Here is a 26,436-nt window from a genome sequence, read left to right as displayed (position 1 = left end):
TCGAAACAACGACCTCTACTGTTTTCTTTTGTATTTTGATAAACACTGAAGAAGCTGGAGCTGTTAAACTTTATCTTGGGGAAATCCTCAGAACTGGTTTATTTGGTGTTGTGGAACCTCTTACTGCTTTCAACACACGATTAATAATCAACTGTTTTGTATACTCGTTTTCAGTTTTCATTTCGACAAATGAGCACTGTAATTATAGCTACTAGAATAAAATCTCTTAACTATTTAAAAAAAAAAAAAACGGGAAGTGGAAAATTTGTGGACGTAATTTCTTTAGCTGAGGGTGACCGCGGAGGTGACTTGGTACTCTGGGGGCTGACCAAGGCCTTCCAACGGACACAGGGTCTGTCCCTGCACTCTGGCATTGAAACATGCAAATGCAAAGCCATCCGAAGGATCCTTTCTGAAACTTTAAGACCTAAGGACAGTGGTCATAGGTTTTTATAAACGAGACCACCAGGCCTCCTGCACGAAGACTTTGTATTCAGCTTCGTTTAATGTAGATTTGAAATCAGCTTTTTCATAAAATAAAAGAAACCCAGAATGCAAAAAAAAAAGGGGGGGGGGAGGGGAAAGCATTTCTTAACACCAAACGCAAAAAAACACAAACTGTGCAAAGGAAAAAAAATTGATAAATTCAACTGTATCAAAATAAATGTTCACTTTATCAAAAGGATATGCTTAACAAATTGAAAAGACAAGCCACAGTGGGGAGAAGTAATCTGCAGCACATATCGCTGAGGATGGATTAGTATCTAAAACAGATAAAGAAATTATATGAATAAAATAACACTAGGTTAGAGGTATGAATAAACATTTCAATGAAAAGGAAACATTAACGGTGAAGAAACAGGAAACACAATCAGCCTCATTAGTGATCAGAGAACTACAAATTAAAACCACAGTGATACCATTTTATATCTACCAGTTTGACAAGTTTAAAATTTAGAACAGTACTGTTTGTGGGGAAGGATGAGAATAGCAGGGATTCTCACGTACTTATCATCTCATTCCCTTCAGAGACCCAGGCAGCCAAATAAAGTCTGACATTCCTTGTGTTGTATTACATGTGAGGAGAAAAGTAACTTAACCAAAAAGTTACTCTGCTTTCTTAATAAACACCAAGTTATCTTTGATGCCAAAATATTCTCTGATCAAATCTTGAACATGGGGACAGACTTGGTTTATATTTTCAAGGGGAAAGAAAGATCTGCTGAGAAAGATCTAGAACATTACCAGATGACACCAGTTTTGTTGTTTTAAATCTCAACCCCCAAGTTGAGTAGATAATTCAAAAGACAACGTTAAGGAAGAGTCTTCTCACATATATTGTGGTTTTATTTCTGTTGTAATTGAAGTTGACGAATTGGCATACAAAATGAAAAATCAAAAAAACCCAAGATGCACAGTGATTAGAGGAAAGGAAAAGGAGGCATAAGCCACTAAAACTCCTTGTGTTTGAGATGAAGAGAAATGATAGCACAATACCCGATTATCCGCTAGAAGAAGAATCCAGTGGACGATCACGCTGTGCCTTGGCGTGGGTCAAGGAGGACTGCCGACTTTGATGATCATGGGTTCAAGAGCTGTCTGTGGGGGTGACCCTGGGCAGCTGGAGGAAATTGTGGGAGAGGAAGAATGAGAATTTTCCAAACTCTCAGTTGTGCATGCACACACAAAAATCTGATTGAGAAGAGTAAGCTCTAAAATTGTTTACTGAATTGTTCTTATTGTTGAGTATGATTAAAGTGTGGCAATATTAAAAAATGACCCAAAAAACCCCCATAAAGCTAAAAATCTAACCTAGGATAACTACATAGAGAATGTTGCCTGGTTCTTTCAATTACTAGCTTTTGAATAACTTCCAGTATCCAGTGAGGTCTATGTGTATATACTCCTGTTATCCAGCAGCCTATTTATTAAAAAGTTCTTAATGCATGAATTAAACTAGATAAGTTAGTTACCAGGTTAGCCAGATGAGCTCTGGGAAGTACTGAAAGTTACCATTTTGGGGAGAAATTTCCCAGCTCAGATTAGAACACTTGTCAAACTTGGTGGCAGGAGACTAGGTCTGAATCAATATTTCTGCCTGGAAGTCACATAACCTCTATGAGAGATTAATGTGGTTAGTATTGGACTCTGTATTCTCTATCAGCTAAGTATGTGCACTTGTCATTCATATTTTGTTTTTAGCTTGTAACACTGACAGAAAAATCTCTGTGGAATAAAGAACCAGTTTCCTGAGTGTATGAAGCTATATTGTATTTGCATATTTCCAGGATTTAAAGAGAAGGGTGTTTTTACTTGAAACACTATTTATCTGTTTGTTTCTTCTAATTTTTTGGTACTGAAAAACATTGATAGCTATGAACATGTCTGGCTCACATTTTATTTCTGCTGATTCTAATTTTGTTAATTAGTACAAGAAATGAGAATTTTTTTTTTTATTAAATGACCTATCTCCAAGAATTTTTTTGTAAAAGCCCTGAGTAAAATTTGTCACTTTTGCCAAAGCCACTTTTCTTTTTGCATTACATAATGTGTTTATGGAAGTACACCGTAAGCTAATTCTGTAAGGTCAGGTAAGCGCTTGCAGCTTTACCCCTGTTAATTCAAGAATAGGATTGGGCATATGCTATGTATGCTTGGTTGGTTGAGGGTGCATGATGGAAAGGAATTCTGCAGTTACCAAGAAATCACTTGTTGAAACACATCGATTTCACGACAGCCCCACCCGACAGCTACTGGTCAGAGCCTTGAAAGAAATGGGGTTCTTTTAGCTCACCTTATTTGCTTTATTTTGTACATGATTATAATCCTCTTAACAAATAACCAATGAAACAAAAACTTAACCTCATTTATAATAGCGGTGATTGGAAATACCAGAGTGCCCCATAGCCTATGATTGGGGAAGTCATGATGCAGCAGTATGATTGAGTGCTAGACAGCCATTTAATGCTGTGTAAGACCAATGGCTTTGGGGAATTTTCGTAATATATTACAAATTTAAAAAGCAGACTCTATACCTATACTTAATTGCAAATGTGTATTTAAGAAGGTTTTGAAGGATACACTTTAAATATCAATAGTGTTGTCAAGTGGTAGGATTGCTCTTTACGCTTTCTGTTCCTTCCTGATTTTTCTCTAACTATGTGCAACTTAATTCATCATTTTAAATAACAACATGTAAATGTTCTAATAAAATTTCATAAATAAAAGTATTAAGGAAGAAAGGAAACATACTTCCTGTATTTTTGTTATTATAGCATTATTCAAAGTGATTATTATAGAGTTGTTAGATTGCATTATATATACATATATACAAAATTATATATATAATTATAGGACTATTGAGCATGTATGCCACATACTCTGCTAAGCCCTTCATGTAAGTTTTTTTATTGATTCCTCAGGATAATTTATGAAGTTGAAGGAAAATATAATCATCCCCACTTTATAGATCAGCAAACTGAAGCTTTAACCGATTAAGTTTTTTTGCCCTCAGTAATGCAGCTACTGAGTGACAGAGCCCAGCTTTGAACCAGAATCTGAGACCCAAGCCCATGTTCTTAAGCTATTGCCTCTATCATCCCATGACTGGTCTTCCATGTCTCGCTGTGGAAGAAGATACAAACTTCATTTGAGCGAAAATTTTAAGGACTGTCACAATTGAATTGGGTGGTTCACCCCTATATTATATTCTCAAATATCCATTGACTAATGATTAGATTGTATTTTGCACATTTTATGGAATGATGCAAAATGTATGTTTCTTTTTAGGAAGGAAAAGGTGTATGTGGGTTGTATCAATGATTGTGATTTTGAAATATATACTGACAGATTTCCTTCATTTTGGGGTGTATGTGTGTATGTGTGTTTGAAGTTTGGAATAAGCACAATGAGCTGCACAGGGCAAACCATTTGTGCTACAAGGTCATGCTGTGACCCTCTGAGGCTGTGCAGCTGACCTTACCAGAGGGCATATGGAAGGAAGGGCACTGCTAACACAGAATCTCATGTGTTTAGGAACCCAAGACGGGGTGTATGTGAGAACACTGTTTCCAGGACCAGCCAAGGCACCCATCAGCTCTGGTGTCACATTTGAGCCTCAGTGAACTTTTGTGACATCCCTTCAAGAGTACCGTTCTTTCCCACTCTCTATAAGATTTCCAAAAGCACAGCTCAGTAACTAATCCACAGAAAATGCAGTCTTGTCTGGCATTATCTTCTGCCTGCTTTTCTGAAATCAAGTACAACTAACTTCAATCAAATCATAATAAAAAATTGTGCTAAGAGAATAAAATTACACTCAACATATCTAGTCAGAGAGCTCTTTAGGCTGTTAAGCGTTTAGCGGATACATATTTGCATACCCAAGTATAATGTTGCAGATTTTTAAGCCATTGAATGAATGAATATTTAAGAAAAAGAACTCGCGATTGTTTTAGTTCATGCGCATAGTTTCCAGCACATTTATACTCACCCATCCTGTGTGGAGGCGAGGCGGAAAGCCTCATCACTACTATATGAAGCTAACAGTGGTTCTTATTTTTATGTTTTACACACCACACACACAATATGCACACAGAGTATTGTTTTGTGAGATGAGTTATGTGTAGGAGTCTGCGAGATCTATTTGCATCCTGGCTCTGTCCTAGTTGTGTATCCTTAGGCGCATCAGTGAACTATTCTGTATATCTCATTGACTTTAAAATGGAGATGCCGTTCATGGCCTAGTTTATTAAACAAACACTTACTTATTAAATATATTAATATGTCAGGGAGGCATCATTCCTTCTCTTTTTTCACTTGCCCCTGTGAGCACTATTTGAGTCTTTGGAAAGATTTTTTTTTTCCATTGGTGACTCAAAGTTTAATGGTTTGTCTCTCTGCTCCACTCCTATTTTGTGCCCTAGATTTTTCTCAGTTCTCCCTTTTGTATTTTCCTGCTTTTTAAGAAAGAGTTTTTTGAAAATTAACGGAAGACCCTCCATTTTGCATCTAATGCAATAAAATAAATACATGTTTGGAAGTCATAAGTTTTTTCAGTTCAGAAATTATGTACATATAACATACGTCCCTTAAGCATGTAGCTCCCTGAGTTTTGAGAAGTGACTATATCCATGTATCGAGCGCCACAGTCAAGATAAAGAACATTCCCGTCACCTTGGGAAGTTTGGCAAAAGCTTGTCTCCGGATATGGTTCATTTTTCCAGATTCTGACTTGATTTTCTTGCTTTGGAGCAGGGACATCATCTCCTCATATTGTCTCTGCCTCGGAATAGACTTTCTAAATGAGCCCCTTTCGCTGATGACGTGCTTTTTGAATGGGAGACAGTTTACTTGCTTTTTCTGTATGATTTTTCCTGGTTCCCCCCTGCCCCGCAATGTCTCTCTTGCCATTACTAAATTCCGCTGGTAATATGTTTTATGGTTTAACACCACTATGATTCAGCCTCCAAAGAGGTCACATAAGGGTTATGAAGTGTTTCATGTCAAACATTTCGGTGTTGTCCCTGACATTATCTGACTCCTGCCATTACTCAGAATTTACATAGTTCTTGTGCATTCAAGTCTTTCTCCCCCTCAACAATTAGTAAAATGTACTGAAAGTCAGGAGATTGTCAATTGTAGGAAATTCAACTCTGACAAACCAGCTATTCCTATGCAGTGGAAATATTTTGCTTATTTGCCTTATTTTTTTTCCTCCTGCACATACTTGATGATTCTTTAATTAGTACAGAACTCTCCATCTTGTGTTTTAAGTTAATTATCTGTGATTTTTTAAAAGCCTTCCTTAGATACACAAAGGATAACCATAAGTAAAGTTTTTAAAGTATTATTGAAAGTCGCCAGCCATAATTCTATTTTTATTTTTTGAATCAGTGACTAAACTAATACTTTTGGAATAATATGTCAAATGAGCATTGCTTATTGGAACTATTTTAAAAAGATCTAAAGCATGTTTGTTCTACCTTCCCCGTGTATTTACACCTCCTCGATTTTGCTTTATGAGTAGCAAAAGCAAACTGTCACTATTTGCTGTAAATTGAAGCTTTTAATAACTATGTCTGTTCCTACCACATTTGTCAGCTTTGAATATTCTGTCAGTAGAAAATAAAAATAGCAGGGAAACTCAGCAGCCGTGACACGGAGAATTTATCTGCTTATGCAAAAGGAAGGTAAAAAAAAAAAAAATATATATATATATATATATATATATATATATATATATGTAATCTTGAAGGGTGAGCATTTGGCATTTTTCCTTCAAATGATGTAAATTTGAACTGGCTCTTCCTTGAATAAATTTTAGATGAAAAGTCGGCAAAATAAATGAATAAGTTTCATCACTAAACACAGAGCACCTTTTTAACCTAGAGAGAATGGAGCACCTTTTTAACCTAGAAAGCGAAGAATAAAGAGGCTATTTCAGATCACTTATTCAATCATATATGCCTTGTTTGACATAAGCTTGAAAAATAAATTTGGAAGTAGATAGAAAGAAACAGGATAGCGCAGTAGTAAAAACTTGGACGCATATAGCATTTAAATTTTTAAACTATTTCATAGTAAAAATTCATGTGCGGAGGATCATCTTGGATATGTGACAATAAAAAATTAATTTATCTAATAAAGATGATTCAAGTAAATCAAATCTAAATAAATTCCATAGTTCACATTTTTTGTTTGTAAATCAGGTGTGTCAGTTATAAATATTAAAAACATGAATGAATATATATTATGAAAAATTCACTGCTTTCTCTCTTTTTTAGATAAAAACATAAAGTCTTTCAGGACTTTCTCTTGTTGCTGATTTTCAGTTAAATTTAAATTCAATTCTTGCCATTGTGCCTCTTTCTTTTCTGTACCTGTTTGTAAGTCTCTTCCCGAAAGAGACCTTTATCATTATTGCCATCAACAGAAGTGAACATTTATGAAGCACCTATTGGGTGCCATGTTTGATAAGCATGGACAGTAGGTCAGTATTTTGAGTAGGAAGAAAAACATTGTTAAAATCGTGCTTCACTGTGCTACTGTAGAGTCTTTATTTAAACCTCTATTGGAACAGAAAGGTGATTAATGAGACACTATGAGCCTGCTTATTACCCCATCAACCTTGTGATGTGCCTGCAAATACGGAGCATCTTTAAAATAACCATAATGAGCAAAGGAGATGGTCTCTGCTTTTACAGAGTGGACATGCCTGCATATTTTAATTTAGTTTGGTATTAGTGTTATTCCATTATTACAGATTGAGCCTGAGGGAAAGAGCAAGTTAATTTTGTCACATGTAATGAGATAATTGCGTACATGTAATTTGACAAAGCATTCTACAGGTGTGTTATGCAGTGATGAGAAATGCCTACTCCTAACTCATCCTTTGTAGGGAGTGGAGTTGGAAAAGAGTTTCAGAGAGCAGAATGTGTTTTGTTTTTTAAACAGAAGTCCTAAAATAGCGTTAAATACTATAAAAATTTTTGATGGTGGGACGCCTGGGTGGCTCAGTCATTAAGCGTCTGCCTTCAGCTCAGGTCATGATCCCAGGGTCCTGGAATCGAGCCCTGCATCGGGCTCCCTGCTCGGCGGGAAACCTGCTTCTCCCTCTCCCTCTCCCCCTGCTTGTGTTCCCTCTCTCACTGTGTCTCTCTCTGTCAAATAAATAAAATCTTAAAAAAAAAAATAAAGTTTTTGATGGTGTCAGGTTGGGAATTTATTTTATCACTGTGTGTGAGTGGGTTTATTTGTTTGTTTCCAATAAATGTCCTTATGTCTTAAAAAAAATTTCATTTCAATCAAGATTAAGGAGTGATTTCCAGTAAAATTGGGCTGCTAGGCAAACATTAATGATTTGTGAAGAGAGTTGTGTTTTTTTCCTGCAGAGGACTTTCATACTGAGATCAGTGAAGAATTTGGTTGTGGTCTGTCCACCCCCCTACAAAAGTCACTTGCCTATGAAGAACTTAGTAGGGAAGAGAGGAGAGGATCATTCTCCTCCTTGGCATTTTTTCTGTCCTGATTTGCAAGATAGTGGCAACAAAACCTATGATTTAGTTTTCTTTCTTTTTGTGCCTCAACTGTGTAGCAAAGTTAAAATTTTTGTTTTTTGTCTTCTTTTATTAGCTCTGGTTTTAAGTACCTCTTAGGATTTACAGAGCTCTGTCTTGTGTTCTTTCAGGGTTTTTAAATACTGATAAGATTCTTCCCTTTGAAGGTGCTTTTTCTTTTTAATTTTGTTAATTGATTTGGATAAATAAGCTATCCCAGTTGTTTGGATACTGAAGGCATAAGATGCATATCTCAGGGAAGGAGAGTGATTTAATTCCCGGTTTTCACACATGCTGAATATGGTGCCTTAGTGATTCACAAGGACCCCTTCTAATCTCCGTTCTCTTAGGGTGTTTGTCTTGCTTATGAATAAATTTGAGTGAAAAAGCTTTTTAAGTTAAAGCTGCATTGATGGTTCAAAAATAAATTAAAAATAAAAATGAGATTAAGTCTTTGATTTAGGAGGTTCATAAGGTTCTTGTGGTATTTTTTTTAAAGAAATATTTAAACGGATTTCCCTTAACTCTTTAGAAGTCTCAGGACAGAATCTCATTTTATAGGACGCGTAGCGGAAAGAAGAAGAGGCGTGTACCACCTCCTCATAAGTATATGGAAGCTAGAAGTCCTCTGCCATCACTAACGCTTTTCTACTTTGTGACTTGGACAGACTCAACACTTTCTACCCCATTGTTTACTGTTTTTACTAGTTAGGTTGAGCAAAGCTAGTAATTAGAAAACAGCATCTTGCTTTTCAACAGTAATTATGGAAACTCTTGTTATAAATCTTTTATATTGAATCCAGGTACAGTTCATTCTCTGTAAGCCATTGCTTTTAAGTCCTAAGAGTGGATCAGTGAATTTCCTATTTAATTTCAGAAAAAAATGAATATTTGCTGTTTATTTTGGCCATCTGCATACTTGCCTCCCTCACTGTTGTCTCCTTCCTGCTTCCTCAAGTTAAAAACTTGACTAATTGGAGACTACAGCTTCTGCTCCTCCAAGTAGCTCCAGTCAGAGGCTCGTAACAAGCTTTGACATCTCCTCACAAGCAGCATGAAGGAGAAAAGCAATAAGCAGTATATCCGGAGAGTCAGCAAATTGGTAGAGCATCTGAGAAATCAGATTAGCTGACCTTGAGAGTTTTAACTGTCTTTAACACTGTCTTCGTTTCCCAAAAATGATCAGCCTTTGAGAGACTGAAGAAAGGAGCGATTCAGAGAAGACCTCAGTCAGAAGCAAGCCCTTAGCTTAGTAGCCAGTCCAGTTCCTGCTTACCTGTGGGTCAAAGACTAGTCAGATGCCAAAGAGCTCACATGCTGTTGCTTCTTTACTGGCTTTATTGAGAGAGAATTCACCAACCATACAACTCACCCATTCAGAGTGTACCATTCAGTGACTTCTAGTATATTCATCCAGTTTACGTCCAGACCGTTCTCCAAAGGGTGTGCACCATTTTACGTTCCCGCCAGAGCCGTGGGAGGGCTCCAGGGTCTCCACATCCTGGCCGTCACATGCTGTTAGATGTGTTGTTGATTATAGCCATCCCAGTGGATGTGAAATGAGACGGCAGTTTTAGTTGGATTTCCATAATGGCTGTGGTGTTGAGCGTGTTTTCATGTGCTCATTCACAGGCTTTCATGTTGTGAGTTACGTGTTCTCACAAACTAATGCTCACTACCATCGTACCTGATGAAACTACTCCCCCAAAGTGTCTACGAACGTGTGCCGTGTCTGTCCTAAGAGCTTTGGGCCCTGCCGTGGTGGGTGCAGGCTAGAAGGAGGGACAAAACTTGTTAACAGATACATGAAATGAAGTCTTTGGGGAGCTATGATGGAAGGAGGTGGGGCAGAGGACAGTGGGATCATAAGGGGTGGAAGGGTTTACTTCTGGGGAGGAGGTTTGATCAAGAGGGAGAAACATGGCAGAGGTGGTATTGGTTATGCTGTGAACAGTTCTGTCTCGGGCATTGGACCAAGAAGGGGGCTCTAAGGGTGAAAAGACACAGCTCCTGACGATATGAAGAGCCATCAGTGGCCATTGTGGATCTTGATTCTTGACCGTCGAAATGCTGCAGGCCACAGTTTCATAAAGCACTGCTGAGCTGGTGTCTTTCTCCTTGACTACAGTCCTCATGATTGGGGAAAGTGCTTCCTCATATCAGTTAAGACGGGGCAAAATATCACTAAGCAGCTGAACAAGAGCTGTGTCCATTCGGTCCAGAAGCTGCTTTTGTTATTGTTGTTGTTTTTGAATGCCTGTGAGGATTTCTTTTCGTGCCTGATTGATATCTGGGGGGGGAAAAAGTCCTTTTAGAAAAGAATGTGATTTGTAATCTTAAATTTAGGAAATACCAAATGACCTCCCTAGGTCTTTTGCATGTATAAAACATTTTTTTTGGTAAAATATATTACTATTTTCCCTGATTATATGTTTATTTTCAGGGTTTGTTTTGTTTCTCATTCTCTTTCTGATAGCAATTATAATGGTTTTGGAGAAAAAGATCAGCTGTTGTACTAAATCTCACCTAGAACACTTCTGCCTCTTAAAGATATTCGAAGATTGTCTTCGAAAGATGTACAGGAGAAGTGACTCTCTGCATCCCTCACGAGCTCAAATCCTCATTTATGTTTACTAAATTTGCAACTCTGACATGCTATTTTAGAAAGCCATATAACATGTTTTTGCCAATTGGTTCTGAGGTTTGATGGCTTAAGGAGAAAAAGATTTGTGTCCTGAACCTTACCAACATTGCTTTATTCCCCCCTGAAAGAGGGGTGCTGAGAAATCAGCACATTTAAATATTGACACACAATTTCCTTGATTTTATTTTCCTACAGATAAAATGAGATCAGGAACAGGGAGTTTTCTGGAATGCTTTCATGGAAAAACAGGCCATCACAAAAATGCTGTGAAACAATTGAAGCTCAATTATTTGTACTAGTGTTTTCTTCAATATAATTAGACATATATTACATAATTTTGCTTAAAATCACTATGAATATTGATGAGAAAACTTGTATTCCTGGTGCCTTCTGCTGTGAATATTACTCTACAGTTCACCATAAATATTCCTTCTCCTTTTCTTCTTTCTGCCGACCCAGTTAGCATGCACAGACTGGAACTCTGCACTCCATGTGGTGGTTAGTCCCAAGGCCCTGGGGCCCCGGGGCCCCACAGAGTCTGGTTCAGACCTAGCGTCACTGCTTGCGTTCGTCCTTTAACTTCTCTTACATGCCTGTGCCTTTGTTGCAACATGTAAAACAGGAAATAATACCTACATCCTAGGACTGCCATGAGGAATAAATAAGATCGCACATGGCAAGCCCCGGACAGAGCAGACGGCAGCTGGGACACCCCAATCCTATAACCTACAATTGCTGTCACTGCGGTAAAAGTCTCCTTAGTGGGTTTCCGGCCAGTGTTTACATTCCGATCCCTGAGACCGTCCAGAAACACGTTTGTTGTGGTGATAACTCACTTTGAAAGCATGAACTTCCTCTGTAAATTGGAAGTTGTCTTCCCCCAGGTGTGTGGCGGGTGGGTGGTTGGTCATTGCCACAGCTCCTATTTAGTGAGGGCGGGCCTGGGCGAGGCCCGGCTAGGGGGCAGGGGGTGGGAGGTGATGAGCTGCACTTGGGTTTTCTAATTCAGCTGAACAGCCGAGGCAGAGTTACCTCCGTGATGTAGTTTGGAAATCCAGGCAGAGACGGTAGGTGACTTGCCCGAGGTTACGTGGTTAAGATAGGCGGCACCAGGGGATCATGTCACCAATTGATCATGAATGATGATGCAGAAGTTGTCACTTTAATTCTTGGAAGGAGGTGGAGTGAGGTAACAAGAATTTAGCATTTTTCACATAATGAATGTAATTTTTGCATCTTCAAGTGTCCACACTAAAGACCCTCAGAAGTAGAGGGTGGCCGTCATTTTTAAGGCAATCATGTTATTTCTCTTCTCGGTAACAGATCCCATCTGTTACCCTTTTCCACAAATCATCGTTATGTGTTTGATGTTGTCCAGACAAATCTATATGATTCGCATGGCAGGATGTTACTGGACTTGCTTCTCATACTGTACTCTGATTCATAAATAAAGCAGCTCTGTACAGATCCTTCACTATCCTTCATGGTAGTATCTCTGAATAAACATCCTGTTTTTATAAATCCCTTCATTATGAAAATATTGTTCAGGCTTTTTTTCCTTTGTTTTGTCTCCTGAGTAAATTGAGCAGTAAACATTATGTATTGACCAAAAAGAACTTTCTACCTGTTCACCTTTTAGAACATTGATGAATTTTTTGTTTGGGCTTGTTATTTAAAGAGTAAGCACGAGATTTTGCTGTTGCATTTGTTATATCCCAAAAACTTGACTTTTAAAAAAAGAAAAGCATAAATATTTGAAATCTTGAGACTAGCAAAGAATGCTATGTAAATTCAAAACAGAATTCACAAGGATTTTGTGCTATGTGGTGGTTAGTCTTTTGGAAGTAGGCTTAAGGTTAGTGCTTTTACATAACCAGTTGTTATTTCAGGGTCCTTGAAGAGATTATCTGTAGGAGTGGAAAAGAATGTTACAGAATGGATTTTAAGAATAATCTAATTTTGGGCGCCTGGGTGGCTCAGTTGGTTAAGCGACTGCCTTCGGCTCAGGTCATGATCCTGGAGTCCCGGGATCGAGTCCCGCATCAGGCTCCCTGCTCAGCAGGGAGTCTGCTTCTCCCTCTGATCCTCCCCCATCTCATGCTCTCTCTCTCTGTCTCATTCTCTCTCTCAAATAAATAAATAAAATCTTTAAAAAAAAAAAAAGTTTAAAAAAAAAAAAAAAGAATAATCTAATTTTACATAACACTGATATCCCTCCAAAGCCAGGCATGATGTTTCTTTGTTTATTACTATATGAAACAAGCCATCCCGGATATAATTATTGGCCAGAAAATTTAAGACAAAAGAAAGTAGCTCTTCCTCAGCACACAGAGACAGTCTGTGAAGAATCACTGATGAGAAAAGTTAAGAGACCCAGATGCTCTAGCTGGTCATAGATTTCTGTTGTCAACCAAAATTCATAGTCAGAGGCTGGTTGGTGTTGGTGCTGTTTCTACTTTTTCTACCAGTTTCTTTTCCAATCTCTGGATCTCCACAGAGCAGCACCTGGTTGTTCTGCGGCTCTTCTGGATTATTCGGTAGTTTTCCAAACCACCTGTTACCCCGTCCTTTGCTTCTTCCCCTCCTCCTCTACCTGCTGCCTTTGCACTCTATCTGCTTTTCCGTAACTAATTTATTAAAGAGTGGATGTTGGCGTACTTCTCTGTCACCAGGTAATAACGTGAGATGTTCGAGGAAGTAAAAGAGTAAAATCACACTGATACCCATGAGCAACTCCATGCAGACCTAAGTCCTTGCTCTATGATTGTCTTAATAAAGATGTGTTCACAACAGCCCAAACCATATATAGGATTGTGTGTGTGTGTGTGTGTGTGTGTGAGTGTGAGTGTGTGTGAGTAGCCTTGTTTAATTCTACCCTCCGCTTGGAGGAAAAAACTCAATACCATAAACAATTTGCTGGCAGCAGGTCATCCTGTCAGGTGTTGGCCCGTGTGGCTCTACAGAGGCCTGATTTTAATGGTGGGAAGGACAGTAGAAGTCTTCTTGCTTGGTATGAATGCAGCGAGGGGACCCATCATTCAGCTCTCTTGCTTCAGGGGAATTGATTGCTCACCTGTTCGACATTCGTGACAGGCCCTCTGCTGAGGGACTCGAGGGTGAAGATAGATACGTCCCCTGACCATATGAACTGTACAGTGCGGTAGGGGAGTCACTCCCTAATCTGTCTCGTAAATGTAGTAAGTATGGAAAAGGAAAAGTACACTGTGCTGTAAGACCTTGTACCAGGGGACTTGATAGCCCAACAAAACCGAAGAGTGGCAGGAGCTAACAAATGAAGGAATGAGAAGCATAAGTGGATCTAGCAGCAAGCATGGAAGGGCATTCCTAGCAGCAAAAGCTGTACATGCAAAGGCCCTGTGGCAGCAGAGGGCAAGGTTCATTTGAGGGATTCACTGTGCTTGTAGCAAAGAGAGTGGTCCCAGGTGAAGTCAGTGCTGGGCAGGAACCCCATGCTGGTTGGTAGCTCCGTTTGGGGAGTTTTATCCCAGAGTGAAGGGAAATGGCAAATGTGAATGGGTGGGAGTGTGATCCAGTTTGCTTTGGAGAGGTCACTTTAGACTACAGGTGAAGGGGCCAGTGGAAGCGGACCACTTGCTGGGCCATCTCAGGGGCCTAGGAATGAGACATGGATGGTAGCTTGGACCAGGGGGTGAAGGAGAGGCTGAGAAAGTTATTTAGGGGAAGAATTCAGGAGCATGTATGTGAGGATTGGATAGGAGGAAGGGTGAAGTGTCCAGGGCTGTTTTGAGGGGTTGTGTTTTCACTGCAGGCAAGATAAATTCAGGACCTAAAATTAAAAGTACATTCAAAATATCCAGAATACCAACAAGCCACGTGTGTTGTGTTCTTACCACCTCCCTCCCCTTCCTCCTCCTTCCCTCCCTCTCTCCCCCACTCTCCCTCTTCAATAATTTTTTAACTTTCCACTGTAACTCAGGCACAAAGATTGGCTGCTTGGAAAGCAACTTTGGGTTCTAACTTTGCAGATGCCCAATGCCAGATCTTTTCCTATTAATATGAAATGGGGGTTTGATAATGAATTTTTCCTAAAATATATTACCTCGTTTATATTAAAAACATACAACTCCGGAGCACTTACTTTAAACCGTCTGGCGATATAAAACATGAGCTGGCTAGGTTGTTTCTAGGTGCTAAAACCAAACGTCTGCATGAATTGCAGTGTTGCTGTAAATATTTCCAGGCACAGACAGGTAGATGCAATAGGAAAAACCTGAGCAAATTCTTAGGATGCCAATATTGTCACAAAGTCTCCATGCAGAATGAAGTTGTTTGACAAAGTGTTTCCCTGGTGATTTGGCTGCAGATGAAAATGTCTTCAGCAATAAAATTCCGTGCTTGAGCCTCAGCTCTGTGCATGCATCAGTCAGCAAATGACATATCAAGGATCTTTTTTGCTGTATTAGTTAATATGTTGGCAGAAATATGTGAAACATTGTTATTCCCCTCAATTTCTGTGCCTCGGTTTTTTTTCCCCCTACCTTTAAACATGCATTAATTTTGCCAAAATATCTCCCAGCCATAAATCTATGACTAATCAATAAGACTGCATTAGAACAGAGATAAAAAGTTTTTTATTACGAGGGTTTTCTTAGTTACCAATACCAGAAGACGTCTGATAGCAAGAGCTGCTGTTTTGCCATCATTCGCGAATAGTTTCGGGGAAATTTAAGGGTTGGTAAGGCAATTAGTGATGAAGTATATTTTAATTATAGGAACTGGATAAGCTGCGTACAGCTTTATGAATTAATACATTATTGTTTAATAGGTCACAGTCACGTGACTTTAATCACACTTCTTGCAACCACAGTTTTATTAGCAGTCATGTTTTATAACTTAGTAATTTATACATAATGAGTTCAGAAGTTCCATTTGCGGGATATCAGAGAAATAATTTACCCCATACGTTAACACGTATAAACAACAGCAGAGTCCAGCAGGGTTGCAACCAAGTAACTGTCCAAGATGATTTTACATTAAAGGGGTACTTTTAATAATGAGACCATTTTGTATGGCATTATGCCAAGTCTGGCTTTCACGAAGTGATTTAAGAAACAGGAGGGAAGATGAATCACAATCATTTCACACGTATTTAATAAGCACGATTATCCGGTGAGTTCTGCATCCATTCTTGCAGTTGGGAAAACCGTAAAGGGATTGGATTCATGCTCTATTGTAGAATTCTCTTGTCCAACAACTGCCCCTCCACCCCGGTTCCTCCCGGCTTCGGTGCACGTCAGAAGCTATTAAATGGGCTGCATTGAGCTGCACGTGTCTTAACAGCACGCACGGCATCCTTGAGCAAAGCCTCCCTGCATCCTCCCCTCTGGGCATCCACTGTCCTCTCAGGGAAAGTAGTCTCCTCCCATCCAAATCTGCCTCAAAAGAGCCCCTGTGAACACCTCCGGCCCCTGTCCTTGCACAGAAGCCGGGAAACTCACACTCAGTGATTGACTACAGGAGGCAGGGGCTGGTTTATGCTTGTCATTTTCATCAAGATTTTATTTTAAATCGCAGACTCACTGGGGGCCTCAGTGGTGGAAAGTCTTTTGAGGCCACAGAGTGATACTGGAGATTCTTCAGGCTAGGGTGATCTGTGTACGTTGCAAGGATATTAATAGGCCCACAAAAAGGGTGTTAGGTTCAAATAAGCTTGGAAAACTTTGGGGAAAACCGTTTGCTGATACGCAGGTGCTCAACTTTAATGTCCAGGGAAGGCATTGAGGGTGCAGCATTTCCCAAACTTAATTGGCCATAGAAAGTGTTTTTGGAAGAGGGTCTTACCCTCAGTTTCTTTCTCTATGAAGTATATAAATAAAAGTGTATAAAACATATAAAAAGTATGTAGAGTTAAACAAAATTCAACCAAGTAAATTTCACAATCTAATTGGTTTTATTAAACCATTCATGAATCAGGCAGGGTCCCATCTAGCAAGTAGAAGGTAGGAGCTCTTCTGAGCTTTAAAAAAAAAAAAAAAAAAGACTTTTAAAGCACAGAGAGAATTAAAAAAAGAAGAAGAAGAAGAGGAAAGGAATTTATTAGCAAGGAATGCATTGTTGAGGCAATGCTCCCCTCAGGGGAGCAGGAAGGGTCTATCAGTAAATTTCCAGGTATTGACCAGAAAATTCCATATTGATTCGTAAAGGTTATATACCTGGAAGGTTGAAGCTGCAGTTAGGTTAGGTGTTAAGTCTTGATTTGCTGACTTGGGGGCCTTAACCTAAGTAATGCCATTTTAGGCCTGTTTTTGTTTTTGTGTTCGTTTTAACATTAGTTACACTGTTGTGTCCACAGCATAAATTTTGTCATGGTGGAAGAAATAATCTATGTTCATATGATTTTCAAGCTGTGAAGTAACATAAAAATGTAACCGATTATGCTTGCTTTTCTCCTTTGATCTGGGAGAAATAGAGTGTCAGAGAAATGATGTGCCAAATTTGTTAATTGTTCAGATTCTAGTGATCTGGATACTGTTCTTTGTGTTTTTTATTCTTCCTGCCCAACTCTTTCCTGTGCTGGGAAAATCTCTTCTTTGAGGGTCCACATGACTTACTGCAAAAAAAAATGACCTTTAGCATGCAGTTGATGATCTGAGTGTTAATTATAAGTGGTTTTTCTTGTTGTGTTTATAGTGTCTTCTGACTGTTCACTGTCAGTTGTTAATAATGCCTAATATGGCTTTTCTTCATATTCAACCCTGTAATTATCTGTATGTTTCCCACACTCAGCTTTTCCAGATTGGTCTAAACTTCAAATAAAGGGGCTGGGGGGAGGAGGGGGGGAGAAAGGGAGTGACAGTCACAGCAAATTCCTTGCTGCATAGATATGTAGAGAGCCTGTACTACAAGAAACCTGCTTCTGGCTCCAGCTGCCTGATTTTTTTCTCTTTAACTAGTTTATGCTCACAGTTGCATGTTTGCAAATGTTTATTGAATTAATAAGTAACTTTGAGTACCATAAATGCTATTTTGATTTCATGTGGAGGCAAGATTGAATTTCTTCATGGTTTGATCCGGTGCTATTGATTCTTTTATGGCGATTTGGAGAACAGAGCTCTGATGGTCTCAGCGAGCTAATTTGTTGGTAATGTAATTTATTTATAATGCTTTAGTTGCAGGAAGTAAAGGAACATGTTCCACTCAATACAAAGCATAGTAGTCTTTTGTTATTCATTTATTCACTCAACCAAGATTTATGGTGCCTATTACTGGCCCTGGGTCCAATGGGGAATAAAATACAATCGCTGTCCTGGTGAAGTTTGCATTCTAGTGGGGAGAAACAAGTTTGTATTCTAGTGGGAAGAGACAAGCAGTGAACCAAATGTTAGATGGCAACAAGAGGCCGAGGGTGAAAGGTGTCACAGAAGACCTCAGAGACCAGAAGGATGTCCAGAAATTGAGGATAGCAGTGGTCCAGGCGGGGGGCCCATGGGTGCACCCACCCAGGAAGAAACAACGAGGCCACTGTGAGGTCAAAAAGATACCAGTGATGACAAGAGGTTGGCCTTTGTTCTCAATGAGACAGGAAGCCATGAGTGTGTTTTGAGCAGAAGAGTGACAAGGTCTGGTTAACCTTTTAGAAGGATCACTGGTCCGGGGATGGGTGGGGAGGGGTGAAAAGGGGAGCAGAGAAAACAGTTTGGAGGCAATTGCAGGAACCTGAGCAGGAGGTGGTGGTGGGTTGACTGAGGTGGAACTGAGGAGAAACATGTTAGACGTCTGTTTGAAGGGGAAAGGCTAACAGAATTTTCTGGTGAATCGGATGTGGGATGGAAAGAATGAAGTTGATGTTGCTCAAATGGAATCCTGGGAGTGGAGTGGATTTGAGAGAAGGGCAGCTTGGGTGGGGTTAAGGGGGTGGTTGGCAGGTGGCTATCATAGTCCGGAGACAGGACTGTGATCTGTCTGGAGTTCCATGCATGAGTGTCCAGGGTGTGTAGTCTGACTGATAGTCAGGAGTCTGGAGGAGATCATCTAGGGAGTATGAAGAGAAGAGGTCCAGAGACTGAGCCCCACCTCCCCCCTCTCCCGGTGTTTAAGAGGCAGCAAGAGGGGGGCGGAAACCAGTACGGGGAACTGAGAGGGAGCCGTCAGTCATAAAGCGAGCTAACAGAGCACAGTGTCCCAGAAACCACACAAATTAATGGTCACAAGAAGGTGGAAATTGATCAGTTTTGCCCATTGCCATTGGTAATTGGGGTAAGATAATATTGAGACTGCCCTTTGGAGTTAACAGTGCAGAGGTCTTATCAAAGCTAGGAGCTTGTTTAGGAAGCTTAGCTTGGAATGGGTTAAAACTCAGATAAATCTTCGGAGAGTTTGCTCCGAGTGAAGGCAGGGATGGGGCCATTGCTGGCCAAGGATGTTGGGTCAAGACAGGCAGGAGTAAAGTGTGTTTCGTGTTAATGTGAATGGCTGGCAGAGCGCGGGAAATTGATGGTGGAGGAGAGGGGACAGTTGCTAGAGCAGTGTCATTGTGTAGGTAGAAGGGATGGGGCTCTCGAATGGAAGTGGAGGGGTTGGCCTTGGCTCGGGGTCCGGGCAGGTCATGCAGCAGAGGAAAGGACAGGAGGTACGAGGTGTGGTGCAGGCAGCAGCAGGTTGGGGAACTCGTGTTGAGACGGGGTCAAACTTCTTTTTGGAATGTTTCCATGTTCTCAGTGAAATAGGGAACAAGGTGATCAGCTGGAAGGGAGGATGGATGAGGAAGTATTATAGTATTTAAGGTTTGAGAGAAGAGGATATAAAATGGGCTAGCAGAGGGAGAAAGAAGGTATTGAAGAGATGAGCCAAGATGGCCAAGAGGACAAAGGGGCCTGGGGGGATCACCCAAGGGAATTGAACCTTCCTCTTTCAGCTTGCTGTATCAGGACAACTTGCCCGGAATATCTGCCAAAGTAACCAATATTCCATTGTATAAACACACCTCAATTTGTTTATCCATTGACCTCTTATTGCACGTTAATATTGTTTCCAGTGTGGGGTTTTTATGAATACAGCTGCTATGAACATTTTTTTGTACAAGTCTTTATACGGGCATATGTTTTCATTTCCCCTGGGTAGGTTCCTAGAAGCAGAAGCACTGGGTCGTGCAATAGACATATATTTAACTTGGTAAGAAACTGCCAGTTTTCTGAAGTGGTGGTTCTGCAAAAGTAAGCAGGCACATGCTTCACCCTGTTGGGTAGAAAATAAGCTTATAGTAAATGGAAAGTTCAAGGTAGTAGAAATTCATTGTCTTGGCTTAGTCATTACTGAATCTTAGCACTCACTGAACTATTATAGACCCCGTTCCCCCAGAATCTACATGGAGGACACAAAGTAGGTCATCTCCAGAGTCCCTTTCAGATCCCACATTCTGCGAATTTTCCTGAAATTCAACCACATGGTTGTAAACAGACAGAAAGCCACATATCTGCACATTTTTATTCTGTGGGAGTTGAGCTGCATTTCATGTACTGGACACAGGAAGAAAATCATGAACATAAGGTGCAGAGGCAAAAGGATTAGGCTCCTGTGAAGCCCACAAGTTGCATATGAAAATGATATATTCCTTAAAAGAACACATTGTAAGGTGATAGAGAATTCAACTCAAAAATTTATATTAAAAAGTTGTGCCCCTATGGATAGCTCCCATTTTGTTTTCATTAGGATGTATATATTGGGAGATGCAGTTGGGGGGTTGAACAGACTGCTTACACGTGCACTGTGTGGGTTGCTGTGGCGTGCTTTGAAATGGGAGCAACACAACATTGGCCCCTGTTACTACTGCAGGACCACTGGACAGGGGTTCGGCTCACCTGGGTGCTCTCCAGCCAAGAGCAGAGAACGTTTTTTTCCTGTTCCTGCCAGCAACAGGAGAGAGAGCCCCTTTGCCGTCTTGTCTGTAAATGGATCTGCATGTCCACGGCTGCCCATCTCCAAGCCGCTTTGGCTGTCCGTCCCCATCCTTCAGCTCTGCACAGTGAAGAGTACGCTTCGGCAAAGACTGAGGAGTCATGGTTCACGTGCTTGAAGATGTCTGATAAATAGAGGATGTTAGAAAAGACAGATTGGACATCAGTGTGAGATCGCACACTTCTGTAATTTGTCTTTCAGGTTAATGAGAATTAGTGGTGGGGAGGGAAAACCAGTTGGAGGCGGCTCCAAGCTAGTGGGGAGTCTTGACTAAGCTGTGATTGGCTGTAGAGGCAAATGACCAGTTGGTGCCGTGCCCCCTCGGGGTCCTGGCGTTGTGAGACCCTCATCCACTCAGGGCAGGACAAATGCCCCTCTGCCTGTCACAGCTTTCTGAGAAGGGATTCTGAAGGGTCTGAGTATCGAAAGGCATTAAAGGGGATCTTGGATTTGAACGTTAGAGGTCAGGCCAAATCTCGTTACATGCGGAGAACCTTCCATAGCATCCCTGGCCTGACTGGCATTCTAGCTTCTGCTTGAATACCTGGAGTGACCTGGAACTCACTCCCTCAGCATATTTACTGGAGAACACATGTGCTTTTCAGGACATTCCTGTAGGGTACCACCTTACTGAGCCAGTACCGTGGGACCTTTCTTCCATGACATGAGGAAAGAATCTAAAAACAAAAGCAGGGCGCCTGGGTGGCTCAGTAGGTTAAGCATCTGCCTTCGGCTCAGGTCGTGATTCTCAGGGTCCCAGGAACAAGTCCCACATCAGGCTCCCCACTCAACGGGGAGTCTGCTTCTCCCTCTGACCGTCCCTCCTCTCATGCTTTCTCTCTCTCACACTTTCGCAAATAAATAAATAAAATCTTATAAAAAAAAAAAAAAAGCACATGCACAGCTAGCATGGGATGGCAGCTCTGGCTGGTTGTGTTTCTCTCCCTAGGTGGGAATGGATCGGGGGCACAATAGGCATTTTACTTCTGTTCTTTCTAGGGGATCTGAAGAAGCACAAGCAAGCATTCTTTTCCCGAGTCAGGGACCATTGTTATCTTAAGTGGCCCTGATTTATCTTTACATTGATGTATAAAGATGACTCCTTTCTCACCTTGGGCTTATGTTCTTCATAGCTGTTGAAAAGTCCATGTATTTGTAATGCTAAAGCAGTGATTTTTCAACCAGGGTGGTTTTTGTTCCCCAAGGGACATTTAACAATTCCTGTAGACATCGCTGTTGCCACATCCGGTGTGGGGGCTGCTACCGGTGTCTACTGAGGAGAAGCCAGGGATGTTCCTACACATCCCACAGTGCACTGGATGGTCCTGCACAACAAAGAATTATCTAGTCCAAAGTGTCTTTGCGGGGGGATTGAGAAACTCTGGTCTAAAGGGGCCAGTGGTTCCAACCAACCAGTGGTACCTTCCCATGGTAGCCTGCACAATTGATGGTTCTGTGCTGGGGCGCACAGCACTGTTTGTATCTAGGGAGACTCAAGGGTTTTAATTTCATGAGCAGAAGAGCTTCTGCATTTATTTATATCCTTTATGGCTCTTACAGAAGAGTTAGAGTAGGAAACCAAGCAGTGGGTTTGCTTGGTTTCATCTGTAACTTCAGAGTGCAAGATACCTTTGAATCCTAAATAGGAACTTATTTTAAAAGGCCTCTCGGGTTGTTGTTTTTTTTTTTTAAGATACATCCAACTTATCACTAATAAACCAAGAATGTCTAGGTTACCTCCAATTAAGAGTGAGCAGTCAGGACCAAAGAGATTTAAAAGGCTTTGTGTTTTCAGGAGTTTCTTCATACGTTTCAGAAAACGGTTTGCCATTTAATAATAAACGATACACCAGGTTGTATCGTTTATTATTCAGTGGTGGGTTTTTTTCACTGGTTTTGTTTGTGTGGTAGGGGACACAGAAGGAAAAGTGGTTTGAAAGGAAATCATGTGAGTGTGTGTTTCACGTTGTCATGGGAAGGCAAAGTCAACATCAGCGCGGGTTTTGATGTGTAATAGGAGTAGAACAGACATAGGCATTGAATAATTTCCCACCCACCCTTTTTGGAGTAGAAGCCATGCTGAGAGAGGACGCAGAAGAGCTTGTCAGTCAAGGCAGCCACTAATTAGATGAGCTTCAGTGCCTCTCTGGATGGCTTCCAGAAGCACACTGCCCTGTCACACTGGGCACGGGTGTCAGTTCAGGCTCCCTCGTTCCCCATCCGTTTGCCTCAGTCCAAACCAAACTTGAAATTGGAGGGGGTGAACATTTCTGGGGTGCCCCTGTGCACTGGATTATCTGTGGGAGGTATGGGGTAGCGGGATGGAAACCGGAAGCATACATTCCTTAGGGGCATAAAAGTAGGGTCAAGGAGGGGTTCCCTGGGCCCACAATGGATATAACTCAGGGAAATAAGGGGGTGGCGGTCTACTGGTGGGATAAGCCGGGGACAGTGGTATTCTGAGTTACCCCACCCGGTGCAGTTCTCTTTGTCTTCTGGCCGGTAAGCATGATCTTTGAATGACTGTTTTCACTTTTTAGAGGAAAACTAAGATTAGTGAGCTATTGTTGAAGGAGTGGTGGACCCTTTGGAATTAGAAGGTGTTGTAGAAATCCTCCTTGGTAGTGCTTTTTAGTTATGGTAAAAGAAAAAAAAGAAAAAAAATCACCCTCCTATGTTTCCTTTTGTTGTGAGGCTCATGGAAACATGGGGCCCACTGAGGCCCAGTAGTACGCGCCGCTGGGGCGGTGTGCTCTCCAAAGTGTGAGTGCTCCCCACGGCGCAGGCAGGACCCAGCACCAGTGCGCCCTGGGCTTGTTTGCGGCTTAAATCATCTCAGGGCTCTGACTTCTTCCCTCCGGAGACGCGGTCTAAACTACCCCCCGCCGATCATGGCATTGCAGCACTCATGCAAAAGCTTGTCTTCTGATCCTCTCCCACGGAACATGACAGTTTTCTCTGTGATGGCCGAATTAATTATCAGAAATGGTTTGTTGGCAGACAGTTGGATGCTAATTATGATTGGAACCTCTGGGCCCTTCCACCCAAATCTGCTGATGTTTGTTGTTGGTGGTAAAAATGAAAAACCATTAACTATGAAAGGATTTCTTGTTGGGGGGGCAACTCAGAGCAAGGCAGATCAGGCCGGGCAGCTTTGCTTGAGTTAACTGGGATCTGAGCTACAGCTACTCACCCCGTGGTTGTGAGGAAAGGATTGAAGAAGTGGTTAATTAATTGTTCACTTTCTGATAAAGAGGGGATGGAGATTGGATATTTCAATGCAAAGCCAAAAACTGGCATTGATTAAATTTGAGGTGACATTTGGGGAGGTGTCCTCAGAATGTCTAAGTTTGATTATCCAATTTGACTTCATGCTGTGTCCCGGGTTTGTGAAATCTTTCTAGCAGGTTCCACCTGGGAAGAATTATTTTCAATTAAATGGATCATGACCACTGGAGAAAGAATCATGAAACGTACCTGTGGCGTGGGGCCATGTTGGGAACAAAGCTGCCCAGCTCACAAAGGGATGTTTTGGGGGTCAGCCTGTGCTAAGATGGGCTTTGGGTATCTTTTCATTCTCTCTCATCATCAGTTACGTTAATGAGGTGTAGACATGAAGGCAGGTGCGTACTTCATGGAGCTGTGTGACGCATGGTGGATGCTATCGCCGGCTCTCATTGGGGACAAGCAAGGAGGAGGCCAACAGACCCTTGATCACTGGAAGGGGATGATGACCTACTGGGAGATTGTAATAGGGCAATCAAGGATTAGTGGGGAAAGTAGAGAAAATAAGAACAGGAAACTTTTTAATCATTTCATGTAGGTATGTGAATGGCTGGCTTTCTTTAGTGAGGCTGCTGATATGACACAGACAATACATTCTTAAATAATCTCTAATGAATAAGTAAACAAAGAACACCCCTAAATACTCTTTTACGGGTCCCATCAATTGTAAGGGTGTCTCTTCCTCAAGGAAAGTTGAGTGACTCATAATTTCTGGCTAAATTCGGTGGCCAATCTAAAATGACAATATAAAAAATACATGTTGTTTAATTAATGTTGCATCTCAGTCGGTAATCATCAGATAAGGTTGTCTGGCAGAAACATAAACTTTCCTTTAGGTTTTACTTGGGGAAGCAACAGTACAGTGAGTCCCCACTCATGAACCACTCTTAGCACAGAAAATATACACAGAGGCAAAGACAGGTGCATAAAAATAAACTACTTTGTTCTCAGCAGAACAGGGTGTGCTTGGAGATGTGACTGGGTCAGAAGCGGCTATTTTAAAGTCCCTGAAATTTTTCTCCACTTACACTTTCAGTTGAAGTTCCTGAAACTTTTTCTTCTAAGGTATAAATGCCACGTTAAGATGGACGGGAAGTCTAAGGGAATTATACTCATTAAATCTCATTTCTCTTTGCCTTTTCCACCTTTTTCTTGATGATTTCAGTTCTTATGCAGCAATTCAGTGACCTCAGTTCTCCCTCTTAGGAGCCAGAGAGGAAAGCCCTCTGTGTTTACAGAGACTCAGAGCCTCCCCTCTGTCCCAGTTCCGCTCACGGGGAGCCATGCTGTCACTGAGCTCCACCTAGCACAGGTAGAGATCGGCGGTTTGGCTCTGTCGGAAGGGGGAAGAAGGTAGGGACCAAGCCAACAGCATGAACACCTGGATTGGTTCATGAGTGTCTTCATTCATTTATTCACATGCTCGTTCACTCACTGGTTCACAGAAACTTGCGGGGTATTTTAGGATGCTGGGAACCACGCCCATCCTTGTGCAGAAAGCATGGACCCCACGCTGGGGTTCAGTCCCCAACTGTGCATTCTAGCAACTCTGCGTTGTTACCGGGGGTGCAGACGCCAAGTTAATACAGCCCTAGAGCTGGATTTCCAGCTGGGCGTGTTCTTTTTTTTAATGGACACAAAGATTATAACTTTGCATACCCTGGTTTTCGAATATTAGAAAATCACATACTCACATCAGTTTAATCAGGTGGGTATCTCTGGCTTCTGCCAACTTGTTTGAGACCTTGTGGGTGACTTTGGGTAGGGTGAGGCAGTTGGACTGACAAGAGCCTGGCCCCCGGGCTTCAAGGAGGCTCTGAGCACGTTTCTGCCACCAACCACCTGTCACCTTGGCCAACTCATTTGCCTCAACCACACCCCAGTTTCTCATCTGTGAAACAACACATTTAACCAAAGGCCATACTCATTTTTTTAATTGATTTTTTTTATTTTAATGGGTAAAAAAAATGATTTTAAAGTTTAATCAGTCTAATAATGGTGTTACTAAAATGGAAAGGGAGACCAAACAAAAAAAAATTTTTTTTTCCATTTGGGACAAGTTGAATTTCAGAAATACCATCATCTGTGCTGCCTGAGGTTAGAGACAGTATTTCTAAGTACACCTGTCATCTAGTGAGTAATTAGATGTGTCCAGCCTAACTTACATGATCTCATTCATTCTTCACAACCTTAAGAGGGAGGTTCTGTTAGTTTCCTTGTACCCTTATGATGTATGTACTGTCCCTATTTGCAGATATGGAGATAGAGACCCAGAGAGATGAGGTAACTTATCTGGGGTACACATCAGTGAATGTTAAAACGGAGTTTGAATCCAGAGCTTCCGTATGACTCGCATAATGTTCTGATCAGCTTTCTGGCCACACCACCTGTCACAAAGGAGGGGTCCAGTAATTGGTAGATGCATGGTGGGTAGAATAGGATGGAACCTTTTAATGTGATCACTTTGAAGACCTGTACTCAGGTAGCCCTATTTCCCGCCGTGTTCCTGGATCA

General features: G+C 41.2%; 1 protein-coding gene across 6 annotated transcripts in view; it reads left to right on the top strand.

The window, feature by feature from the left end:
* RSU1 (Ras suppressor protein 1) overlaps nt 1–26,436 on the top strand; it is a 192,343-nt gene that overhangs the window by 138,375 nt on the left and 27,532 nt on the right. The window lies entirely within an intron of this gene.

This window comes from Halichoerus grypus, chromosome 6 (genome assembly GCF_964656455.1).
Source record: "Halichoerus grypus chromosome 6, mHalGry1.hap1.1, whole genome shotgun sequence".
NCBI classification, from domain to species: domain Eukaryota; kingdom Metazoa; phylum Chordata; class Mammalia; order Carnivora; family Phocidae; genus Halichoerus; species Halichoerus grypus.
This window is presented reverse-complemented; position numbering and strand designations above follow the sequence as displayed.